Source organism: Phyllopteryx taeniolatus, chromosome 7 (genome assembly GCF_024500385.1).
Source record: "Phyllopteryx taeniolatus isolate TA_2022b chromosome 7, UOR_Ptae_1.2, whole genome shotgun sequence".
NCBI lineage: Eukaryota > Metazoa > Chordata > Actinopteri > Syngnathiformes > Syngnathidae > Phyllopteryx > Phyllopteryx taeniolatus.
The window spans coordinates 9,627,938-9,639,411 of record NC_084508.1 but is presented as its reverse complement, the minus strand read 5'-3'; positions in this window follow the sequence as shown (position 1 = coordinate 9,639,411).

The window sequence follows — 11,474 nt, the reverse complement described above, 5'->3', positions numbered from 1 at the left end:
ACTGGCAATGAGTCTTTCACATCTGTGTGGCGATATTGTGGCCAACTCTTCCTTGCAGAATTGTTTGAATTCAGCAAAAATGGAGGCTTTTTAAGCATAAACGGCCTATTTAAAGTCATGCCACTGCATTTCAATCGGACTTTGACTGGGCCACTCCAAAACCTTCATTTTTTTTTTTTTTTAAGCCATTCAGAAGGTGGTCGCCCACCCGGGCCCCCCTTCCTCAATGTGCCAGCTCGGCAAGTCCGTACACCAGTTGACTAACATGCATGTGACATGGTGTTCATTCACGAATAAGTTCACTAGACACGCTAAAGGATTGAATTGCTTGTGCTGGGACCACGAATAACAACGCAGGTTATACTAACATATCAACTCATGGGTTCTTACAGGTGTTTAGACACTATAAAAGCATCCCACTGCACAACTCGTCAGTAGCACTGCCTTGCTAATTTCCCACATCCTTTTCTGCCCTTTGACGGTTGTAACGTTACTTGTGCTCAAATATCTAGACGGTCTAACTATTGTTCTCACCCCTTGTCCACTCTATCCCGCTGTCTGTCTACTAAAACCGTTTTCTGTCCGGCTGCATTTTCAATAAACATCAGAATAATAAAAAAAAAAAAAATGAGCAGAGGGAGTATTTCAAACTGCCCCGTTGCACAGCAAAACTGTTCCAGCACAAAAGGCATACAGATCCACCATTCTGCAAGGCCATGCAGCTGAACAGGATAGGTTGGGGGGGAAAAAAAGTTGACTTGCTGTTGTGTTTTGGATCGTTATCCTGCAGCAGAAACCAAGTGTGCTTCAGCTCGAGGTCACAAACTGATGGCTGAACATTCTTTTTCAGGATTTTCTGTTAAAACAGAATTCATGGTTCCTTCAATCACAGCAAGGTGTCCAGGTCACAGCAAGTTGTCCAGGTCCTGAAGGAGCAGTGCAACCCAAGATAATCACACTACCGCCACCATTTTTGACTGCTCGTATGATGTTCTTTTTCTGAAATGCTGTACATTTACGCCAGCTGTCACGTGAATTCACACCTACTAAAAAACTCAACTTTCATCTCATCAGTCCATATAATATTCTCCCAAAAGTCTTGGGAATCATTCAGATGTTTTTTTTGTTTTTGTTTTTGTTTTCAAAAGACAAGCCCTTATGTGTACGCCTTGGAACTCTGCCGTGGATGCCATTTTTTCCCAGTCTCTTCCATATTGTTGTGTCATGAACACTGACCTTAACTGAGGCAAGGTAGGCCTGCAGTTCTTTAGAAGTTATCCTGGGTTCCTTTGTGCCCCCCTGGATGAGTCAGTTCTGTTTTCTTGGGGTAATCGTTGTAGGCCGGCCACTCCTGGGAAGGTTCACCACTGTTCCATGTTTTCTCCATGTGAGGATAATGGCTCTCCCTATGGCTCGCTGGAATCTTAAAACTTGAGAAATGGCTTTTTATAACTCTTTCCAGACTGATGGATGTCAATTACTTTATTTCTTGACTGTTCTGGAATTTCTTTGGATAGTGTCATTTTGTTGCAGCTTTTTAAAATCTTTTGTCGGGAAAGATTTTGTTTAAGTGATTTCTTGATTGAACAGGTCTGGAGATAATCAGGCTCGGGTGTGATCAGTGGAAATCAACCAAAAATTGTGATTAGCCACAATTAATTCATGATTTAACAAGGGGGGTAATTACTTTTTCACACAGGGCCAGGCAACTTTGAATAGTTTTTTTTTTGTCCGTAATAAATGAAATCACCATTTAAAAACAGCATTTAGTTCACTTGGGTTTATTTTAGTCTAATATTTACATGATGATCTTAAAGATTAAACTTGCGAAAATATGCAAATATATAAGAATTTGAGAAGGGGGCCAATACTTTTTATGGCGCTGTATATAAAGAATCTGCCACATAAAGGAAAACAATAATTAACCACCGTTATTGGTAATACATAAAAACCCTAAGTCCACTCTTCACTAAAATGACAATGCTGGTGATGCATGATTTTTAAAGTGAGTACAGAGGAACCTCAATTTAATGGACTAGTGGGGGGGGGGGGGGGGGGGGGGGGGGGGCTTGTCTGTTAAATCCGACTGTCCGTTAAATTGAAGCACTTTTTTTTTTGTGGCCCAAAAGCGCTAGTACGGTACAAAATGATCATTTTATACTTTTTATTGTGGCCTAAAAACACCCAGTACAGTGTAAGATTATTGTAAATCAATAGAAAAAAGCTTTAAAATATTAGAAAAGTTTTAAAATTCATCCAAACCTACCTGGCTTTGCATGGGAGGGGTGATTTTAAGTTCCAACTGGACTATTTTCTGTCTGTTACGTGCGAAGTCTGTTAAATCGGGGTCTGTTAAATCGAGGTTCCACTGTAAAGTTAAAAGAAGAATGAAGAGTGCACTCCTAATTATTGTATGTACTATGTATGAGATTATTTGTGTGAAGGGGAATGTTTAATGTGTGAGCTCCTCATTAGCTTGACAATTCTGTCTATATTGTTTATGAATTATATGTTTTATAATTGTTTTAATCACCTCACAATTGCTTTTTAGGTGTTATGCTCTTTGATGATGTTATCATTTTATCCAACCATATTTTTTTGCATATCAACTGTGATGGTGCAGTGCAGCATTGGGAGGAGTCTCTTGTTTGTGGGCAGACTTCGGTGAAAGAAGGTGGGGATTTAATATTAAAAAGTCATAAACACATGAAGTTAATGTTTGCTGCACTGTAAGTCGCTCTTTAGGCTTTGTACGAAGTACTTTTTGTGTTTTAAAGATTTTGATCCACAAAAAATATTTTCAAAATTCATTTTTGTCACGGGCCACATTGTAGTTTCCCTCAGAGGGCCGTTATGACTGTGAAATCATAAATATGTTTAATCCACTTATAATAGTATTATATGTATACACAACAACTTAATGGATAAGTCGTTTTGAAATCAGAAGTCAAAGATAATAGTTTGTTCAACTATTGTTCAAGTTACTATAAAGGGGGTTCAGTAAGAAAACAAATATCTCAACATTATTTATTACATATAGCAGTTTGAAATTTTAGTAGAGATTTTAGCAAGAATCATGGAAGTTGAAACAACTTGCTTTTGTGGGCCGCATAAAATGATGTGGCGGGCTGAATCTGGACCTCGCTCCTTGAGTTTGACTGTGTTCTAGAGTGTCAGTTCAAGACTTACCGAAACCAGTTGAGGGTGTACCCCGCCTCTCGCCTGAAGATAGCTGCGATCGGCTCCAGCCCGCCCGCGACCCTTGTGAGGATAAAGCGGTACGGGAAAGGGGTGGATGCATATACACACGCACGCAGACGCTTGCCTCGCTGCTGCTTCCTCCTTCACCGTTCGTGGTGCATCCACTGTGGGTGCGATGCAGGAGTGGGGTTCGGACTTATTGAGGGCACCCAGACCAGACTGCAGTTCCGTAGCTCCTCAATGAGAGTAGACTTTTAACTCCGTAAAAGTAGCTCTGCCTGTGTCGAGCAGCAACCTACGACTGTATCTGTATCAGAGCAGACTTTGTGCGTGAGCGTCAACTGTTGCGATAAACCCTTATTTTAAGTAGGACTCCTGATATAGTGTTGGTACTGCATGCAGAAGTCTGGATTGGCAGAGAAATATGTTAGCATAATATAGGACATGTATTGGGGCAGCAGAACAGTGGTGAGGTGTGCTGTAGGTGTGACAGAGGAATTTTAAGGAGGAGGTGGGACTGCGTCAGGGATCAGCCCTGAGCCCCTGTCTGTTTGCAGTGGTGATGGATAGGCTGACAGATGAGGTTAGACTGGAGTCCCCGTGGACCATGATGTTCGCAGATGACACTGTGAGCTGCAGTGAAAGCAGGGAGCAGGTGGAGGAACGGTTAGAAAGGTGGAGGCAGGCACTGGAAAGGAGAGGAATGGAGATTAGCTGAAGTAAGATGAATATATGTGCATGAATGAGAGGAAGAGTGAGGCTACAGGGAGAAGAGATAGCAAGGGTGGAAGACTTTAAATACTTGGGGTCAACAGTCCAGAGCAATGGTGAGTGTAGTAAGGGAGTGAAGAAATGGGTCCAAGCAGGTTGGAACGGGTGGAGGAAGGTGTCAGGTGTGTTATGTGACAGAAAAGTCTCTGCTAGGATGAAGGCCAAGGTTTATAAGACAGTTACGTAGGTAGGGACATTTTGCATACTGTCAAAACAAATCAAGAAGACTTTTCCACCACAACGAGAAAGCAATGTGCTTCCCTTAACTGTGTGTGCTTTCAGCGGTGCCAAAACAGACACATAAAACCAAATTACAAAATGACAGATGAGATTTCATAGAGAAATAAATGAACATTTGGAGCGGGATTTACTTTGTTCAATTTAAATTGCTGATTGGCTGAATGCACAAACTGGATCTGCATGCTGCGTTATCTTTACTTTCCCTTTATTTTTCCCTTTTTAGATTTGTTCCACACACAAAATAAAAACTAATAGAAAACCATACAGATGAAAACAGGACCTCACTGTCAGAGGGCTCTCTGGTTATGTTACACTTAGTAAGTAGCGTTTTGCTGTAAAGACATCTGCAAAGTGCATTAAAAAAATTATCAGAAGTGCCTGTGATAGGTGTGATATGTTCAATCTCATCGAATGGCAATGACCTATGGTGTCCCTCAAGGGTCAGTTCATGGACCCCTCCTGTTCAGCCTGTATATGCTACCCTTGGGTCAAATTCTTCAGAACTTTAATCTTGACTATGAAAGCTATGCAGATGACACACAGTTAAATCTAGCAGAGTCTGCAGATGACTACAGTTCAATTGAGGTGTTGTGTCAGTCTAAAACAGATAAATATTTGGATGAGCCGAAATTTTCTTCAATTAAACCACAACAAAACTGAGATAATTGTTTTTGGCAATAAAGAAAAGAGAATTGCTATTAGTAAATTCCTGGAATTACTCTCTTTAAAAACCAAATACCAAGTCCAAAACCTTGGTGTTCTGATAGATTCTGATCTGACCTTCAACAGTTGTCAAGCAGACCAGGAGAAGCTCATCCATGCTTTTATCTCAAGTCGACTTGACTATTGTAATGGTCTTCTGACTGGACTCCCGAACAAGACAATTAAAAAGTTGCAGCTCATTCAGAATGCTGCGGCTCGGGTTCTGACCACAACAAAGAGGTCAGAGCATCCATCCATCCATCCATCCATTTTCCGAGCCGCTTTTCCTCACTCGGGTCGCGGGCGTGCTGGAGCCTATCCCAGCTATCATCGGATAGCCAGGGGGCGGGGTACACCCTGAACTGGTTGCCAGCCAATCAGGTCAGAGCATATTACTCAAATTGTAAAGTTTTACACTGGCTTCCAGTCAGCTTTAGAATACATTTTAAAGTTTTGCTACTGGTCTATAAATCACGAAACGGTTTAAGTCCTGAATACCAGAATGAAATGCTAATGGCAGGTGATTGTGTATCACTCTTTACGGTATGTGTCTACCATTGTGCATGACCTGCAACCCATCATCGCCTTTAACGCCGTGAATGTTTTTAAAACAAACCTGAATATCAAGATGCAGTTAAAACTGCTTTGACCACAATCTCTTACACCCGTGTGACGTGTTGTTTTGAGACACACAAATTCACCAGTTCAACAACGCCACAAAACATACGTTCGTTCGTTGTGGTTACACATGACAATATTCCTGCTTGTATAGCCATGTTCCAGATTCAGTTGTGATAGGGGAAAATCCACAATCTAGATAAAGACGACGAAGACTTTTATATACTGTAGTTCAGGGGCGAGTCGAAGTTGACTACTTTGGGTGGGCTGAGGCTATGACTGAATTTTGGAAAGTATACCCTTCTGAAATGTGAAATTTTTAGACCTTGAAAAAGACCATTTGTCTGGTTTATTGTCAGAAAAGCACATACCTTTTATAAAAGTATGAATATAATATGAGTACATTTAGCACATGTAATTATAGTAATGAAAGTGACCTGTTACTGCCAGTATAAAAAAAATAGATTTTTGGGGGCCGGCACGAAATATTTTTGTTGTTGTTTTTTAAGGAGGCTGGAACGGATTAATTGCATATCCATTCATTTCAGTGGGCCAAGATGATTTGAGATACGAGTGGTGTGAGTAATGGCCGTGTTCACGGATCAAATTAAACTCGTATCTGAAGGCACCACCGTATTTGTACTTTGTTCCTTCCCACCGCAGGGTGGCATACACCTTGGATTGGTGCCTTCAAGTTTTAAATTGTAATCCCTCAGCGGTTCAGTGAGTTATGGAAAGAAAGAGCTGACCGGGCATCACACATTATGTCATGTAAAATGACAGCAAATAAGGTGTACTGTGGCCAGACGATAAGGGTGGACAGTGGGTGGGAGTCTGCCCCTTTGCTGATAATGAGGCGCTTGGTTTGAGGGACTCTCTTGACGACTTGGCCGTCAAATACCCGTGCTGCGGCTCCTCTGATAAACGCCGTGCGTCTGTTAAAGGCCAGCTTGCGTGATCTCTGGCACATGCAGTAAGCCGAGTTGACGTGTGGGAAGAAGGTAAGCCGGACCGCTTTTTAAAAAAAAACAGACTATTGGGCTGCCCATTTCATTGCTACGCCTGTCGCTGATAAGAGTTTTGCAATCCCTCTAATGTTCGTCCAGAGTAGATAGTGGCCGTTTTGGATAGGGCCAAGCCAATTTGTGCAAAAAATTTTTTTCTTTTTATATTTATTGTAATAAACACTGGCAAACACCAAGAGCAAATGATATTATTCAAAACACGTTTTGCTTTGTAGTATTGTATCTACCAAATATATTCGTTACGGTGAAAACAAATGAAATCTATAAATTATATTGTTTTGTATTATACAACGAAAACCCCCTTCCCCATAGGGATTTTAATTATTCTTTTGAGATGTTTCATGATTATGCAGGTGCACCAAGTGTGATGGCCAATTAAGTTTGTAATTAATACATAAGACTGATATGAATAAAAATACAGATATAGGAAGCCAAGACCCTATAGGTGATGAAGAAAAAGATAAAGCGGAAGTCATTCATCTCAACTATATGGTGTGGTATTCTTCCTGCTGGCTTAACACCTGCGAGCCTCACACTGCGTCTTGTGCATTAATGAGTTTTTGAAAAATGGCTCCAGGGCCTTTGGTTTATGAACGTGGGAGAGAGCGAGCAACACAAAATGTTCCCAATTAAAATGAAGATGAATTGCGGGAGCCGGCGTCCCCTGTCGCGGCGGTGTCGCTTTCTCGTGTTTCTAAAAAATTGGGGCCTCGCAGACAGGTCATTAAGCAACGACGCCAGCGCCGCTCGTCCTCTTTTGTGAGAGTTCAGCTTGCCAGCAACCGTGTTTACCACAAGCACAAAGGAGGGAAGAGAACATTTGCAACAACGTACACTTACTGCTGGACGTGCATAATGCAACTCGTGTTGCATTCTCTTTAAAGCAGTGGTTGTCAAACTGAGGTCCACGAGCCTCACATTGGGGTCAGACATTGTTTTTTTTGAAAGAGCATATCTCATTTCTGCGTGAATTCTGACGAGCCAAGTTTGAACTGAAATGCTGTGGAATTAAGTGAATTGTTGGAATGTGAGACTTGCAGTTGGAATAGTCTGTATCAGTCAAGAAATGTGAAAGGAGGAGGTAAGTACACACACATTACGCAGAGAAATGCAGAACAGTCCGGAAAATTCCAACTTGACAGCTAGCGTGCGGGCCGGGGTTTGTGGCTGGCGTGGCCCCTTTAGAGTGCCTCGTTGTCGACCGTGAGTGAGTGCCTGCATGTCGCAGAGAGAAGGCAGAGGAGCGAGTTTAAATTAAAAAAATTTTTTTTAAAAGGTTCAACATGACAGGTAGCATGTGGACCGAGGCTTTGAGCTGGCATGACTGCTTTAGAGCTACAAATACACACTTGAAGATACACACACACTCGCCATTGAAGTCCTCCAACACAAAGTTGAAAGAAGTTATTTTTCCATCTGGCCAGACACTCAGCGAGCTCCATGTTGCGTATGCAATTATCACTGAAGTCCAAATTAAACATCCAAGTAAACACACAGAGGGACTGCGCTCTGGACGGGTGGGGAGATATGAAACTTAGATTGGACTATCAGCTTTGGATTTATTTTTTTTAAAGCCCTCTTGGCAGCTCACTTAAAAGGGAAAAAGATAAGCTCGAATCCATTTTTTTTTCATCCAACACCACAGCAGCGTAAGTGTGTGCTGATTGCGCAGCACAGGACAGAACAATCGTCTCGCGACATCCAAATCAACACTTCAGCCTTGTGATGATTGCTATGTGATTTTTATTTTTTTTTTATTATTATTATTTTTTTAAATCAGGCTACATTTGGTCGGGTGTGGTGTTGGCGCAAATCAGTGAAGTGATCGCCTAGTTTCCACAATGAGTGACGGTTGAGGTTAATCTCTCTTTACATTTTTTTGCGACTTGTTACGAAATGACAGAAGCAGAGCATATTGCGCTTGACTCCAGAGCTTCCACTGTACAGACAATTTTTCTTTGACTTTTGAGTGTGCGTGTGACTGAAAAGGCAAAGCTGTTGAGAAGCGAAAGCTCTCCACGTCCGAGTGGCGCACAGGCTTGCGGTAAAAGTAATTACAGCATTCATCCAAGCATGAAGGAAACGCAGATAACGTTGCCTCTCTGACACAATTCTCCTCCGGCGACGGCTTTGCCCGTCTGTCGCTGACAATTACAACGTGGCGACGAATGTCACCGCGTCGCCGAGTCAGCTGCTCCGATGTAAATAAGCACTTGTGGCGCGGTAGGATAGCGGTGCCATTTTATCTCCAAAGAAGGTGTTATTCCCGCTCGTTAAATAGCTGGGTAATGTTCACCGTCATTACTCCTCCTTTTCATTGCGGCACTTCCATACACACTGTATGCCATCATATTCATTAGAGGCAATTAGCCCAATTAAGCCATTGTCATTTTGCTTTTAGCTGATGAAGCTGAAAATTGCTGGATTTTCACCATCAGAAGCACTTCAACTCTTAAGAGCCAGGCTGCTGCTCCCTGTGTGATGAAAGACATACAATTGCAGTAGTAGACTATTACTACTGCAGTGAATAGTGAAGAAGTAATTGACACTCACTCAAAAGGGTTTGTAAATGCCTATAGATACCAGATGGTGGAAAAGAACAGTTTTTCTATCAGCCAAGGCTCTGGCCTGACTAAATGATCTCACTGTTGCTGTCATAATGGGACTAATACTGTTTTTGATACAGCTGTTGTTGTGCCCATTGTTCTTTGTTTTTTCTTTTTATCTACCCCCCTGTCCGTTGGACTCTGTCTCTCCATCTCAACCCAATCGGCTGAGACAGACTGTTGCCCCACAGAGTCTGGGTTCTGTTCCAGGTTTTCACACTTGGAGGGAGTTTTTCCTTGCTTCCCTTGCCAAATGCTTGCTAAAGTGCGGTTTAGTTAGTTTTCTTGAGTGTATGAAGAGTGTAGTTCTTGACCTGCTCAGTGTGTAAAGTGCCTGCCTGAGATCACTTCTATATAAATAAAATTGCTTTGATTTGACCTCAACCACGAATATGCGGGGGTCCGCCATAATGCGAAAGACCTCACAAGAGCTGCGCGCTGCCAGTGTTGTAGGATTCATTTGCTTTGCTTTTTCTTTTGAGCATCATCATACTAAGCATATGCATACAGTATATTGCTAAGCATATCTTGACCTCCATTGAGTAGGTTTTTCTTTTTTTTTTTTATTAAAGGTGAAATTACCCCTGTACTATGTATTATACACATTGACATTTGTTAGTGTTTTAGTGAAATTTTACATGAAATTAGTGGTCAGCTTCTATTTACACTAATTAGTCCGATTTTAGTCATCCCCCCCCCCCCCCCCCACCTCTTATCCTACAGAAAATGCAAATGACAATGACCTTATTCAAACACTGTTGAGCTTTTTGTTTGTTTGTTCCTTCAATTTTTTCCCCCCCGCGCTTTAACTCGCATAAACCACCGCAGACAACAATGACGAGCTGTGTAATTAGCCAAATAAAATGATCCGAGACAATTTCACCATGGCAATAAAATATGTTGAAAAATATGTCTATAATGTTATTGTCTTTTGGGTCATTTTGACAAAGGCATACCACACACATGTTGCTAAGTCATGTGGTAACTGCTTTAAATTGTGAAGAAGAAAAAAAAAGACAGTAAGGTGTCTCTTAAGGATGCATCTAAGGATGCACCTGTAACTCATTACCCATTTTGGGAATGAGGTTATTTTGACATTTTGCCTTCGGAACACTAGTGCTCATCTATGGACACATAAATCAAAGTATTAAATTGCACCTACAAAAGAATCCCTCAAGTTATCAGAAAAGCTTTTGATGAGAATAAATAAAAGAAGGGCAATTGCAAAAGAGCTTATCTATAATTTAGTCTATGATTGAAGCCAGCCCCAGTGTGCACATGCTCATTCAGCCTCAGTGTTTGCTGGAAGGACTCAGTATGAATGTTTCCTCCCAGAAGGACATTATGACAATGATGGTCGTCCCAGATGGCGTCCGTGCGCTCACTTATGTTTTCGAGCGCAAAACATTTCACCACCTGCGAGGAGCAGAGAGCCACGTGCAAACTTCAATCGTTCTGATTATTACGCTGTGGTGATGAGCCGCAAAACTGGTGGCAAATGAAAGACCATTCGAGCTTATTACAAAACATGTCACAGCGGGCACAGACGCCGGCGTCACCGATGGATACACAGTCGGAGAAGCACGTTGCTTTGTTGTTAGTGTTGTTTTTCGCCTTAGCGTCCCTCGCCCACGGATGGAGGGAATTTCTTTTTCTTCTTGATTTGTTTTGACGGTCGACAAGTCTGATAGCACGCGACCGAAACTTGCGGGACAGCATCGATATCTAAAATCTATTTCAAATGAAAGGCTTGGCCTATTGTGTAATTGTATTAATTGAGTCCCACCACTTTTTTAGTCAGTGGATATTGCTTTTTATGGCTTTAATTGATTACCTGAGGACTAACATGAAGTTGTACATTACTAATTGATTAGAAGGAACCTGTCTATATGCATATGGTCCTAGAGTAAACACTTGCAGTTAGTGAGGGTTAGGGACCAAGACCCGATGCAAATAATAAGAAAATAGCGAATAATAGTTGTAATTTATTTTTATTTTTTTACAATTTCATATAATAACAATTAAAACCCTAAATACCCCAAATCAGTCATTCCCGACCGCTGTAGTGTGAGAGATTATAAATAAAGTATGCTGCGGCAAATTCAACAATTTCACTAATTGGTCTAAAAAATGTGGATTTATTTACTACAAATATAATATCTTTGTTCATCTATCTCCACCGGCCATGCAGAGTGACGGGTAAAACAATGTAATGCTCTTCCACTAGATTGCAGAAGTTACAATTTACCTGTGTATTTACCTGTGAGGAGTTCAATAGCAGAGGCAAAATTTCGTGTACATGCACGTGTTC